The sequence below is a fragment of the Sapajus apella genome, unplaced genomic scaffold (assembly GCF_009761245.1).
Source record: "Sapajus apella isolate SASKATOON/1434 unplaced genomic scaffold, GSC_monkey_1.0 scaffold122, whole genome shotgun sequence".
Taxonomy (NCBI): Eukaryota; Metazoa; Chordata; class Mammalia; order Primates; family Cebidae; genus Sapajus; species Sapajus apella.
Genome location: NW_022437062.1, coordinates 3,338,145 through 3,353,197, shown reverse-complemented (window position 1 = coordinate 3,353,197; position 15,053 = coordinate 3,338,145). Strand labels below are relative to the sequence as shown.

At 39.3% G+C, this 15,053-nt stretch overlaps 1 long non-coding RNA gene across 1 annotated transcript in view; it reads right to left on the bottom strand.

Moving 5' to 3' along the window:
• The window catches only part of LOC116538698, a 21,951-nt gene extending 11,437 nt beyond the window's left edge, over nucleotides 1-10,514 (bottom strand). The window contains exon 1 of the long non-coding RNA XR_004263749.1: nucleotides 10,504-10,514. This is a non-coding gene — a long non-coding RNA (uncharacterized LOC116538698). The remainder of the gene's footprint in view (nucleotides 1-10,503) is intronic.
• Between the last annotated feature and the right edge of the window lie 4,539 nt (nucleotides 10,515-15,053).

The window sequence follows — 15,053 nt, the reverse complement described above, 5'->3', positions numbered from 1 at the left end:
TAATCCTTTGGATATATACCCAGTAATGGGATTGCTGGGTCAAATGGAATTTCTATTTCTAGGTCCTTGAGGAATCGCCACACTGTCTTCCACAATGGTTGAACTAATTTACACTCCCACCAACAGTGCAAAAGTGTTCCTATTTCTCCACATCCTCTCCAGCATCTGTTGTCTCCAGATTTTTTAATGATCGCCATTCTAACCGGCGTGAGATGGTATCTCAATGTAGTTTTGATTTGCATTTCTCTGATGACCAGTGATGATGAGCATTTTTTCATATGTTTGTTGGCCTCATGTATGTCTTCTTTTGTAAAGTGTCTGTTCATATCCTTTACCCACTTTTGAATGGGCTTGTTAGTTTTTTTCTTGTAAATCTGCTTTAGTTCTTTGTAAATTTTGGATATCAGCCCTTTGTCAGATGGGTAAACTGCAAAAATTTTTTCCCATTCTGTTGGTTGCCGATTCACTCTAATGACTGTTTCTTTTGCTGTGCAGAAGCTGTGGAGTTTGATTAGGTCCCATTTGTCTATTTTGGCTTTTGTTGTCAATGCTTTTGGTGTTTTGGTCATGAAGTCCTTGCCTACACCTACGTCCTGAATGGTTTTGCCTAGATTTTCTTCTAGGGTTTTTATGGTGTTATGTCTTATGTTTAAGTCTTTAATCCATCTGGAGTTAATTTTAGTGTAAGGTGTCAGGAAGGGGTCCAGTTTCTGCTTTCTGCACATGGCTAGCCAGCTTTCCCAACACCATTTATTGAACAGGGAATCCTTTCCCCATTGCTTGTTTTTGTCTGGTTTGTCAAAGATCAGATGGTTGTAGATATGTTGTGTTGACTCCAAGACCTCTGTTCTGTTCCATTGGTCTATATCTCTGTTTTGGTACCAGTACCATGCTGTTTTGATTACTGTAGCCTTGTAGTATAATTTGAAGTCCGGTTGTGTGATGCCCCCCGCTTTGTTCTTTTTGCTTAGAATTGACTTGGCTATGCGGGCTCTCTTTTGGTTCCATATGAAGTTTAAGGTGGTTTTTTCCAGTTCTGCAAAGAAGGTCATTGGTAGCTTGATGGGGATAGCATTGAATCTGTAAATTACTTTGGGCAGTATGGCCATTTTCACAATATTGATTCTTCCTAACCATGAACATGGAATGTTTCTCCATCTGTTTGTGTCCTCTCTTATTTCGTTGAGCAGTGGCTGGTAGTTCTCCTTGAAGAGGTCCTTTACGTTCGTTGTTAGTTGTATTCCTAGGTACTTTATTCTCTTTGTGGCAATTGTGAATGGAAGTTTGTTCTTGATTTGGCTCTCTTTAAGTCTGTTATTGGTGTATAGGAATGCATGTGATTTTTGCACATTGATTTTGTATCCTGAGACTGCTGAACTTGCTTATCAGTTTCAGGAGGTTTGGGGCTGAGATGATGGGGTCTTCTAGATATACAATCATGTCGTCTGCAAATAGAGACAATTTGACTTCCTCCTTTCCTATTTGAATGCCCTTTATTTCTTTTTCTTGCCAGATTGCTCTGGCTAGAACTTCTAATACTATATTGAATAGCAGTGGTGAGAGTGGGCATCCTTGTCTGGTGCCACATTTCAAGGGGAATGCTTCCAGTTTTTGCCCATTCAGGATGATATTGGCTGTGGGTTTGTCATAAATAGCTTTTATTATTTTGAGATACGTTCCATCGATACCTAGCTTATCGAGTGTTTTTAGCATAAAGGGCTGTTGAATTTTGTGGAAGGCATTCTTTGCATCAATTGAGATAATCATGTGGTTTTTGTCTTTGGTTCTGTTTATGTGGTGAATTACGTTTATAGACTTGCGTATGTTGAACCAGCCTTGCATCCCCGGGATGAAGCCTACTTGATCATGGTGGATAAGCTTTTTGATGTGCTGTTGCAATCGGCTTGTCAGTATTTTATTGAAGATTTTTGCATCTATGTTCATCATGGATATTGGCCTGTAGTTTTCTTTTCTTGTTGAGTCTCTGCTGGGTTTTGGAATCAGGATGATGTTGGTGTCATAAAATGATTTGGGAAGAATTCCCTCTTTTTGTATTGTTTGGAATAGTTTCAGAAGAAATGGTACCAGCTCCTCTTTGTACGTCTGGTAGAATTCAGCTGTGAACCCATCTGGACCTGGGCTTTTTTTGGTTGGTAAGCTCTTAATTGCTGCCTCAGCTTCAGACCTTGTTATGGGTCTGTTCAGGGTTTCGGCTTCTTCCTGGTTTAGGCTTGGCAGAGGCAAGTGTCGAGGAATTTACCATTTCTTCCAGGTTTATTAGTTGTGTGCATAAAGTTGTTTGTAATAATCTCTGATGATGGTTTGAATTTCTGTGGAATCTGTGGTGATATTTCCTTTATCGTTTTTTATTGCATCAATTTGGTTATTCTCTCTTTTCTTTTTTATTAATCTGGCTAGTAGTCTGTCTATTTTGTTGATTTTTTCAAAAAACCATCTCCTGGATTTATTGATTTTTTGAAGGGATTTTTGTGTCTCTATCTCCTTCACTTCTGCTCTGATCTTAGGTATTTCTTGTCTTCTGCTAGACTTTGAGTTTTTTTGATCTTACTCCTCTAGCTCTTTCAGTTTTGACGATAGGATATCAATTTTTGATCTCTCCTTGCTTCTCATGTGGGCACTTATTGCTATATATTTTCCTCTAGAGACTGCTTTAAATGTGTCCCAGAGATTCTGGTATGTTGTGTCTTCATTCTCATTGGTTTCGAAGAACATCTTTATTTCTGTCTTCATTTCATTGTTTATCCAGTCAACATTCACGAGCAAGTTGTTCAGTTTTCATGAAGCTGTGCGGTTCTGAGTTAGTTTTTGAATTCTGAGTTCTAACTTGATTGCACTGTGGTCTGAGAGACTGTTTGTTACGATTTGCGTTCTTTTGCATTTGCTGAGGAGTAATTTACTCCCAATTATGTGGTCAATTTTAGAGTAGGTGTGATGTGGTGCTGAGAAGAATGTATATTGTGTGGATTGGGGTGGAGAGTTCTGTAAATGTCTATTAGGTTTGCTTGGTCCAGGTCTGAGTTCAAGTTCTGGATATCCTTGTTAATTTTCTGTCTGGTTGATCTGTCTAATGTTGACAATGGGGTGTTAAAGTCTCCCACTATTATTGTGTGGGAGTCTATGTCTCTTTGTAAGTCATTGAGAACTTGCCTTATATATCTGGGTGCTCCTGTATTGGGTGCATATATATTTAGGATCGTTAGCTCTTCTTGTTGGATTGATCCTTTTACCATTATGTAATGTCCCTCTTTGTCTCTTATGATCTTTGTTGCTTTAAAAGTCTAATTTATCAGAGATGAGAATTGCAACTCCTGCTTTTTTTTTGCTCTCCATTTGCTTGGTAAATCTTCCTCCATCCCTTTATTTTGAGCCTTTGTGTATCCTTGCATGTGAGATGGGAAGGGCAGAAGTAGGAAAAGCAGCAGCGCAGCAGGCCTCTTTCTGGGCACAGTTACTAAGGCACGTGACCATGGCGAGGAGGATCCTCAGGACCGGGCTGGAGCTGCCTGCAGCCACCTGAGGACTCCCCTCAATCACCACAAACCCAGAAAGGGGCACTTTGCCTAGACTGCCAGTGACCAAATGGGCACTCCATGGCATCTTAGCAACTCTCCTGCCCTGGGCCTCTGTGGGCAGCAAGAAAGCCAGAGCTTTCTGGGATAAAACCCAGGCGGCAGCATGCAGCTTTCCCCTGTACGCCAGGGAAATAGAAAAAACACAAGGCAAGAAAGGTTCATGCTGGAAGTCAGAAGTGAGAACTTGCATACTAGGAAGACAATCATAATCAGCCACTTTCCTTCCCTCCTGGAGGCAGCCCTCCAGCAGGGAAGCTTGTCAAGGAGACACGGCCAGGAGATCATATAGATGTTCACTGACCGGGGATCTTATCCAAGAACCATCCCTTCGGTGGCCTCCAATCTCCTCAACCGGCATGGGAGGCACTGTTTTCTGAACAGGCCAACAGGTGCAAGTCCCTTTAAGGGTGAAGGAAAGGAGGGCAATGGCTTTTCTATAGTGGGAGGAAAAGGCTCCGGTTTGTTCTTATCCTCACTAGAAAAAATCTCTTCCTTTTTCCCCATACAAGAAAAGAAAGGGGAGAAAGGAATCTCTCCCTGTTGTTCTGGTTTCAGTTTTTCCTTCTCCTTTAAATCTCCTGAATTCTCTTCAGGTGGAGAAGATGGGTGGGCTGACTCTGTAATCTGGTAAAGAGGACACAACACAGAGCGTGCCAGTGCCCAGGTGGTCAAAATAGTAGCATTAGTAAAATAACTTGCTCATGTCCTCTGTTCAGGCAGCAACCTATGTGCTCCCATAACTCTAAGTTTCCTTGATCAGGAAGCCAAGGGCATTCCTGCCGAATTAAGAGTACAAGCTTGTGTGGCGCTCCAGGCGCTACAGTGCACTGGATAGCCTTAAGTAGCTGTTGCCCTGTTTTAAACAATAATTTCTGCTCTTTGGTCATTTCTTGAACCATGACAACTTAACCCCTGATAATTTATGTGACTGTCTCATCCTCCTGATGGGAGTCAGAACTGTCCCTTACCAGAATTCCCTGAAAATCGATGAGCTATCCTCCTTAACGTGTAATTCAAGGCAATCATGTTGGGATCACCAGTTGCAGAGCCTATACCTTGCAGGAAACACCAAGAATGAAGTACTCAGACAGTTCCAGCTGAGCAGGGCTAGGGGCTAGCTCTTCGGAAAGAGTCCACTCCAGCATCCGTCCATTAAGTATTTATTGAAAGGGCTTGTATTAACTGCAGACACCCACTAGATGGTCAGTTGAGATGGGTTGCTGAGGCACCTGTGACCTTGTACACACTCAAACTGCATTCTCAAGAGGCTCTTTTCAGCATTCCTTATTAAACCACACACTCCACTCCCTGTCCTGTTTTCAGGGTCAGGGAGTTTAATTCCCATGCACAAATAATATACACAGAGCCTCAGTAATTTTTCATACTCCAACCTTAAATGCCTCGTATATAAGCTTGAATATGTTGTCATGCACTGCCCACACCAATCTCTTTAGCTTCCGGTTCATCCTTCCAGCATTTCTTTTGCAAAAATAAGCAAATGTGTGTTCTTATATCCCGTTTTACCTTGCCATTTCTCATATTCTTGATTCTTAGCTTGGTCATTGTTGATGTATAGCCGTACTACTGACTTACAGTACATTGATTCTGTAAGCTAAAGGTTTACTGAATTTCTTTATCAACTCTAGGAGTCTGTTGGAGGAGTCTTGAGGGATTTCTAGGTATATGAGTGGTGATGCTATCCTTGATGGCTTGGGTATGTTGGTGTCTTCTCAGTTTCTCTATTGTAAAGTTATTTTTTTGCTGTATTTAATAAATATCTTGGTGGAGATACTTTGAGACCATGCGAATGTCACGTTCCTCTTCAAATTTTTGCCTACTGATGTTGCAGCTACCAATAGATCCTGCCTATAACTGTTATTACTGCAGTCTTTTCCTAATAGTGATTTTGTATTTCCCTCATTCTACTTACATGTATTAATTGCAATTCTTCTGTAGGGAACAGCTCTGTCTTCTCCCTATTTGTTTGTTTACATAATTACTTAAGTATATCAGTGTGGATTCTTATATATTTGTTGTGTTTTATTTTTGTAATCCAGTACTATCATTATTCATTTATTTGTTTAATTTTTTGCTCATATTGTTCTAGGTTTGTCCATTGGGAGGTCCTTCAGGTTAGCCCCTTTGTTTCTTTGACATACCTGCATTCAGTTTTGGGCACTTCTATATTTTCTGTTACCAATGTCTATTTCAGGATTAGGTTTTACTTTCTCAGTTTAGTCCAGGAATCATCCACTTCTCCAAGGAAACTAGGTTCTCTTTATTGAAGAATAGTGTTTAGAAACCAAGATCTAGATGTTAGGTGTGCTCATTGGAAATGTGGAGTCCCTGTTTCTAGGTTTATTCAGGGGACAGAATTAGGAAACACATGCAATATATGTACTTCTGTTTCTAGGTCCTCTTGGGTGATAGAACTAAAAAGTATATGTATGCCAATCCATGCATGGACACACATCTTTATTTCTATATCTATCTGTGTATATATAGTAAAAAACCATGAGTTCATACTGATATCTTTGATTTGAATTTAAATCTAATACTACAGTGTTTGTTCTTTATTTCCCATTTCCTTATTCATAACTTCTTTATTTACCTGTTAGAAACCTAGCCCTCTACCAGATGTTTACTTATTTGTTTATTTCTAGCATACATGGGAGATAGTTTTAGAATTGCTAACCCATATCTCTGTAAGAAACACATTTACTAATTCAAGTACAGTGCCCATGTACAGATCTTTCAATCTTTAGCCTTATAGCATCCAGATAAGATACTGTTGCCTCAGTTACATAGGCTAGCTTTTTTCTTTTCTGTTCACAGCATGGTAATATTATTCACTCGAAATACAGTTATACAATTGGGTTTATTTACTATAGCTTGTATTCTTTTGGGGGTTATCTCTGCATCCTAATTGGTTTTAATTATTTATCTTTTTAGAAAGTGAAGTAATATTATGGTTCTAAAAGTCAGCTGTACAAAATGGTATACTCAGAGAAGTGTCACTAATTCTCCATCCAGCTTATTCCCATTCCCTCTTTTTTTTCTACCACTTTCTCATTTATTCTTGGTAGAGAACCTATCTGTTTAGCTTCTGGTTCATCCTTAGAGCATTTCTTTTGCAAAAATAAGCAGATCCGTGTTCTTATATCCTCCTTTATGTTACTGCTTCTCATATTCTTGATCTATCTTTGATATAGGTTCTTTTGCTGTAAGGTTTGAAAATTCCCTAGAAGTTTTGTGTATTTAATTCCACATTATTATTATCAGAACTTCAAGTAGTCAATGACTCTGTTAGATATTCTTTCTCATTATTTTAGATTTACAAAATGTTATTTTTATTATTATGAGAGCTTTACGTCCATTGTCTGCATTAGGCTTCATTTTCAGAGACCATTTATCACTCCTGAGACAGCTCACAAAAAGATTATTGTTACTGAAAACAATTAGAAATACCAGGCTTAATCTAGTTTCAGAAACTACCTGCTTGGAAGTGGATGGGGAGAACACGTGTTTTCTGACCTTCACCGGGTCTAATCTGGTCCTTAACTTCCACGGCATTCCGCCTCTCCAGTTTTACACGGCTATGGGAACAGATTCCCCACAAAGAAAGCAGCAGGCACACCATCAAATGACATTTCATTCTTTCTTTAATGATCTGTTTCTTTGCTCTTGGAACAAGTCTGTAAAGATTACAAGTGTGTCTCAGGGGAAAAAAATAAAAGTATAGTAGAGCCAAAACTTGAGCAAGTTCACAAAGAATCATAAGGGGGTGGACGAGGTATTAGAATATAAATAGAAAGTACAGTATTAGTTCCAAACAAATGCTTTCAAAGTCTTTGTGTGCACTGACAGCTTCAGATATTTGATGTAAATGAATTTTTCTCTAGAAACAATGGAATCTGTAGCTTGTGGTGGCACTGTTTCTTTTCTAAACCTTGCTTTTCTTTTTTGTTTTGTTCCTGAGGTGAAAGCAAAGCTAAGTTAGGTATGTATTTGCATCAGAAAGACTTCCCAGCAGCATCTATACCAGTCAGTGATCACTTTTCATTATTTTAGTTACCTACTTGTTTGCAATTTTCCTTTTTAAGCCTCCTTTCCACAAAGCCGAACACAGTCACAGTCACACACAGACACACTAAAATGATGATGGCAACCAGCATGCGATTTTCTTTGACTATTAGCAAGTGAAGCCTATATCCAAACTCTGTGCATTTTATGCTTGTTGAAATCCCATCAGCTCATGAGAAAGTACTTATCTCCATTAATGTCACCTTCTTTTGTGTAGGTGCTATGTCAGAAATGTGATAGTGAGGCCTGACATGTCTTCTGTCCCACAGAATGCTTATCCCAATCACCGCTTAATTAAGGTTTTCAGAATCTTCTTATAAAATATGTCTTGAATCTTCTTTACTCTTTTCCCACCATTCCAGTCCAAGCTCCCTTTCTTCCTTGTCTCTCTGAGCTCCCTGCCCCTGCTATAATTCCATCTCCTCAAGAACCAGAATGAGTTTTTAATATCTCAGTATCACGCCCCCTCCCTCCTTAAATGAGTCTGCCCTTTCCTGTTGCCCACAGCTTTCTCTTCTTCTTTGAGAGACACTACAGGAAGCTGTGTGATGTATTTACTGCTTACTTCTCCAGGCCTCCTCACTCTACTGTTCCCCTGGATCTTGGCTGGCTATGGAAAACTGTCCTTTATCAGTTCCCAGCTAAGTAACTAGGCCTTTCTATATTTCAGCATCCAGAAAGTTCTTGCCTCTCTCTTTCCACCGAATTTCTGTTTGTCCCTCAGGACACAAGCTTAGAGAGTCCCTTCCTAACTTCCAGTTCAAATAGCATGTCCCCGTTATTATCTAACTAAATTATTTATTTGAGTACCTAGATTTCTATCTTCTTGCTCACTATATGTTCCAGACCTGGCAGCGTGCCCAGCATATGATAAATACTTAATAAATATTTGTCAAATAAATTAATATTATGAGTAATTGTATGTGTAATTCCTAATCATTAACTGCATTTGTTTGGAAAAAATCATAATAACTGGTGAATAATACATCATTTTATTCCAAAGTGTTTTGTGTATATGTTGGTTTTCAAATGAACCACTACTGCTCTCATTTTTATCACCATCATTAACAAGCACCACCAACTGGAACTGACCCACCTACTTATCTCTCCCCACGTAGCACCTTATGTGCATGGGAGAAGTGATACACACCTTGGTAGGATGAGTTGAAAGATGCCTGGAAACATGGACAGAGTTTCACTTCCAGTAGATACACCATGAGATACTCAATATTCTGACTGATGACAATAAAAATCATCCATAGCAAAACTGTTATTTAGGAGAAATAACATTTCAGCCACTATTGACCATTATTGTTACAGTCCAAGACAGAATGTTCAGCTAGTCAGAGATTGGATGTCCAAGGGAAGGAGACATACTATGGATACATTTTGATTGCATTGAGGAAAAAAGAAACATTAAGATACTCTCTTAAGTTGGGTGCATTGAGGAATCTGAGCAGCATCACTTCCCAGAGAACCCTGGGAGTGGATTGCTTCACACCCCTCAGGAAGCTGGAATATCTAGGGAATGCTGAAAACAGTGGAAGTGGACCTCTGTAGGGTTAGAGTTTAGAAGACATATTAACAAAACATTGCTTTTTTTACTCTTTAGTGTTAGCTTTGCATGACAAAACATTCTCATGCTTGAATTCCATGCTTGAAAGTTCAACTTTTTTCTTTGTTTTAAATTTTACCTGAGGAAAACAGTCTAGACCATAAAGATGTAAAGTGGTGAATGGGCAATTCAGGTTCCCGAGGCTGCCTGCCCTGTATGGCAAGCTGAACCTTTTACAGCTGCCTGCTTCAACCCTCGTTGGATCTTGGTACTTCCTGAGATGACCCCAGTTGACCTAGGCAGGGGGCTAAGTTACCGATCCCAACCTGCTTCCCTGCCTCTCATTTCTGCCGGCTGAACACTTTTTTTTTGAGGGCTTCCCTTTAGCATTGCTGTCCTAGGGCTTTATGATGACTTCCCAGAGTCTCTCAGTATCATGCATGTGAACGCTTCCTATTTCCTTGCCTTTGTAGATTTTATAAAGTGCTTTAAAATGTGATTTTCTCATGTGATTATTATGGCAATGTTTTGAAATAGGAATAACGTTCATAGATGAGGAAACTGGGTCTCTTCAGAAGTAGGTTGACTTGCTCCTTTCTGTTTGCCTTGACTTTTTGCAAATAGATTACTAATTGATTCTGATAAGGTAGGTAATGGCCTCTTGGGCCCACTGCCAATTTAAAATGACTCAAATGGAAAATAACTAAATAATAATGCAGTGTTCTAGAAGACCCCCAAACCACAAACCTGTAGTCTTCAAAGCCACAGAAAAGCAGATAGTGTTGAGATGCAATCAACAGGCATCATTGATTATAGAATAAAAGATGGTTGGTAGTAGGTGCTCGAGTGAGTCTCCAGAGCCTGAGGGACACTTCTTTTGAGTGTTAAAGACGAAGGGTGTTTCTTGAACTGGGCTCCTGGTCAAAGAGACTCTGGATTTAGTGAGTTGTCATCTAAAGCTGAAATTAGCTTCTCTTATCTGCCAGGGTTTTAAACTCAGCCCAGCAAGTATCTGTAGGCTATTTTGGCAAATATTACAAATTTGCTACTCTTCTCCCATCAGGCTCAGGGCATGAAGCCTGTGTGAAGGCTGCCAACATTCTTCTGTTTGCTAGTTTCATCATCAAAGCGTATTGGTGCAACGACACGGAAAAAAGCCAGTAATATAAGCTCAGAGCAAAATCAGTACACTTGAAAAGCTTCATGGGTATTTCTTTGGTGATTTCATTACTGAGTGTAATTAAGTTCTCTCTAGACTTTTGGACAAACAACATTTTTGAAATCTCTGCCCTCCCCACCACCAAACTCACTCACCAGCATTCCTCTCAAACTAAATTGCATGTATAGCACATACACACACAATCCTTTTATATAGTGAAAGAAAATCCAAATGTAAATGTGTTTTCTGATAAAGATTATATAGGCTTTTTCTTTTGAGAGTCTTCATTTTAATATATGCAATATCTTCCTTTTAATACTTGCCTACAATTGTGGAAACTTTTGATTTTTTCTTCTTTTTCAGAAAACATGATCACAGAGTTTGACTGTACTTACATATCTTTGCGTCTGAGGAACACAATACATTTCAGATTGTCATATGTTTACATCTTCCTTGGCATTGTCATCAACTTGCTGGTTTGAGAGACAGAGGTCAAGCTAACCTGAGTTTCTTTGGTATAAAATGGGACAGTTGAGATTCAGAAAAAATTAAGTGTTCTGAAGCATCACAAGTTAGCAGCAGAGGAATCAATAAGAGAGTTCTATATTTGAGGTCTGCCATTTGGTAGGTATGAGGCCTTTCCATACACTGTCTTATTTAGTCCTTGCCACAATCCTATGAGGTAGATGTTTTTACTCCTGCTTAACAGACAAGGGAACTGAGGCTCAAAGGGATTGAGCGACTTGCCTAAGATCACACAGTTGAATGGCAAAGCTGAATTTAAAACTTTAATCAATCTGTTTAAGAGCCCATATTTGTTCCACAATGTACGCATCTCCTTAGATCAGAGCTGGAACTCTATCAAGATCAAGTCATTCTTTAAATCTATCCATTGAAATACTCAGTCTTTAAAGGCAAGTCCCAAAATTGATGTTCAATAAAAAGCATGTTGTTGTCTATTCCCTGGTACTGTGTATTGCCTAATTTTAAACTTGTTTTCTAAATTATACTCCAGTTTCTCTAGATTTACTACAGAAGTTGCATATGGGGGCTTTGATTTGCTAAGTCCTAACTATTAAATCAGTGAGAAGGACTTTGATTTGCAGCAGATGTACTGAGTGATCTCTTTGAAGTGCATGGCATTAGACTCCAGGACGAAGAGTGTTCAGTTTAGTGTTGTTAGAGAACGAGGCTTTCTGTTTCCTAACTCTTTCCTTGTGATTCTCTTTAAAGAGCCAACAAACCCAGAGAGAAATTTTGGATTTTAGAGCAACGCAGTTTGGGTAGGAATATAAGGAAGAGCAGTGAACCAGGAGTTTGTTTTCTTTGCTTAGAATTGAACAAATTTTGAATTCTCCCAAAATGGCTACATTAGGCTGTTCTCATATTGCCATAAAGAAATACCTGAGACTGAAGAAAACGGGTTTAATTGGCTCCACGTTCTGTGCCTTTCACCCTTAGGGAAGCTTCCAATCATGGCAGAAGGCAAAAGGGTATAAACTTACGTGACAGGAGCAGGAACAAGAGAGAGAGGCAGGGAGGTACCAGACACTTTTAAGCAATCAGATCTTACAAGAACTCATTATCATGAGGATGGCATCAAGGGGATGGTGGTAAATGATTCATGAGAAACTGTCCCCATGATCCAGTCACCTTTCACCAGGCTCCATCTCTAATATTGTGGATTACACTTAAACATGAGATTTGAGTAGGGACACATCCAAATCGTATCAGTGGCCACCATAGTATCTCACAGCCCACACAATTCATATTACTATGCGACTTTGCCATTCCTACCATTGAGAAGTGATGTCTGTGAGTTCTTCCTTGAATCTGGACTGAGTTGAGACTATGGCAAGAAGGATGCTCTGTGACTTCCAAGCTTAGGCCATAAAATGTGATACATCTTCTACCTGTTTTCTTGGAATCCTCATAGTTAGAAAACAGAATCATACTCTGAGAAAGCCCGAGCAACTCATGGAGAGGTCCATGTGAAGAGATCCATGAGAAGAAGAATTAAGCCTCGGATCCTGAGCTCTTAGCAGACAGCCAGCATCACCTTGCCAGTTGGGTGAGTGAGCCATCTTGGAAATACTGTAGGTTGCACAGTCCTCAGTTAAGTCACCTCAGCTGGTAAGTGGAGCAAGGGCAACTCTTCCCCATAATACCCTTCCCAAAGTGCCTGTATGTCAGCTAAATAACTAATTTTTTTAATTCTAAGCCACTAGGTTTTGAGGTAGTTTACAACTGGAACAAAAGTAAGGCATAGGCATAACAAATTGTAGAAAAATCATTAAAAAGTAGCTTATTTATTATAAACCCCTATAATTAAACACAGTAGGAATTTTCTGTTAGGAATTTTCAGTTCCTAGATTCTAAAGACAGAATTTATAAAATGTGTATTTGGTGTAAAATGTCAGATAAACATTTCTGTCAGAGAGCTTATCTTTGCTCATTTCTTTGGGGCGAAAAAAAAACCAAAACGGATGCACACTGAATTGGGCCATAGATTCCAGACAAAGAGAATTCTGTGAAGACAGAAGAAAAGGAAATGGGTTGACAATATGGCATAAACTTTGCATTAAATGCAACAGTAATGATAATGTCATTTAGGTATATGATCCTGTCTTTTAAAAAATTTGAAGAAATTAAAAGAGCATTGTTAGTACAGTAACATTATAGAGTGTGCCAGAACAGTTTCTCTCTCTCTCTCTCTCTCTCTCTCTGTGTCTCTCTCTGTCTCTGTCTCTCTCTGTCTCTTTTCCTCCCACTCATCTTCAACAAAAAGCTGAACACAGTAAATAACATGATTTGTTCACATGCCAGAAACAGACCAGTCTTATGCTGGTCTTCACTAGTTTCCATTAAAAAGAGTGACAAGTGTCATCATCACTTTGTTTTTTTTTTTTTATTAAATCAATACCCTGTAGTAATTTTTCACAATTAGGCAATTGTTTTTCCAAAGCATTGTTCCATTTTCTCTATTTCTTTTTACCTTGCTTCTACTAGGGCTTTACACTTTTATTTCTGTTATTCTCCTTGGTTTACCAGACTCTAGTCAATTTTTACCCTAAAACATTACACCCAAAATAACTCCAAAGTCACTCCAACCATTACGTTGATGTTAGATATTCATTGCCTGTATGTGAAGTATTCTTACCATTGCCCACATTTATTTTAATAATAATAAACATTTATTTTTATTGCTTGCTATGTTCAAGGTTGTTTTCATGGTTCTCATTTATCTATGTCTTTCTGTTTTCAGCACCTAAAATTCAATTCCTAGTCTTGTAACCTAAATTCAGTGCAGTGCCCTCTTCATGCCAAACTTTCTTTGGTTTTCTTTTCAATCTCACCCCCAAGTTTATTAAACATTCTTTTGTTTTACTGAGCCGTACTTTGCTGGGCCTAAAACTCTCCCAGGTGGCTATCTCAGATTTATTATCCCCCTTTCTTCAATCAATTAGTACAGTTCTTCTGTTTGTTTCTCTTCTACTTAATCTGGCAATTACTGGAGTCATGCAGTAATTTATCTTGTTTATCTTGTCTCCCCAAGAAAGAATTTAAATTATATATTTATTTGAGGCAGGTACTGTGTCTATTGTTTTAAGCTCTTCTCATTTATTCTAAAATGTGGTCAGTGATAAAAGCATGTGACAAAAACTCAACAAAATGGAAAAACAAATGTCTTTATGATTAATGTGTTGAATTTGCAAATGACTGCTACTCTATGTAGAAGAAAATAGATTATGGATATTAGAAATGGGTGTCATGTAAATGTACTCATTTTAATACATTTTATTTCTTAACATATTTAAATGTAGTTGCTCTGGACTCTTTAATATTATAGAAATTTGTCTAAGGGAGCTTATAAAAACACAGTATTTCAGAAAGGCAGATCAGGGGTGTGGCTGGCAAGATGGCTGAATAAGAACAGCTTTGGTTTGCAACTCCCAGCAAGATTAATGCAGAAGATGGGTGATTTCTGCATTTCTAACTAAGGTACCTGGCTCATCCAGCTGGGACTGGTTAGTGAGTTCAGCCCATGGAGGGCGAGCCAAAGCAGGGTGGAGCATTGCCTCACTCAGGAAGTACAAGGGGTTGGGGAACTCCCTCCCCTCACCAAGGAAAGCCATGAGGGATTGTGCAATGAGGAATGGTGCATTCTGGCCTAGATACTATGTGTTTCCCATGGTCTTCGCAACCCGCAAACCAGGAGATTCCCTCAGGTGCCTACACGACCAGGGCCCTGGGTTTTAAGCACAAAACTGGGCGGCTGTTTGGGCAGACACTGAGGCTGCAGGAGATTTTTTTTTTTTTTTTTTTTCTTTCATACCCCCGTCATGCCTGGAATGCCAGTGAGACAGAATTGTTTACTCCCCTGGAAAGGATGCCTAAGTCAGGGAGCCAGGTGGTCTAGCTTACTGGATCCCACCTCCATGGAGCCCAGCAAGCTAAGATCCACTGGCTTGAAATTCTCGCTGCCAGCACAGTAGTCCGAAGTTGACCTGGGACTCTTGAGCTTATGGTGGGGAGGTGTGTCTGCTATTACTAATGCTTGAGTAGGTGGTTTTCCCCTCATAATGTAGACAAAACCACCAGGAAGTTTGAACTGTATGGAACCCACTGCAACTCGGCAAAGCCACTGTTGCCAGACTGCCTC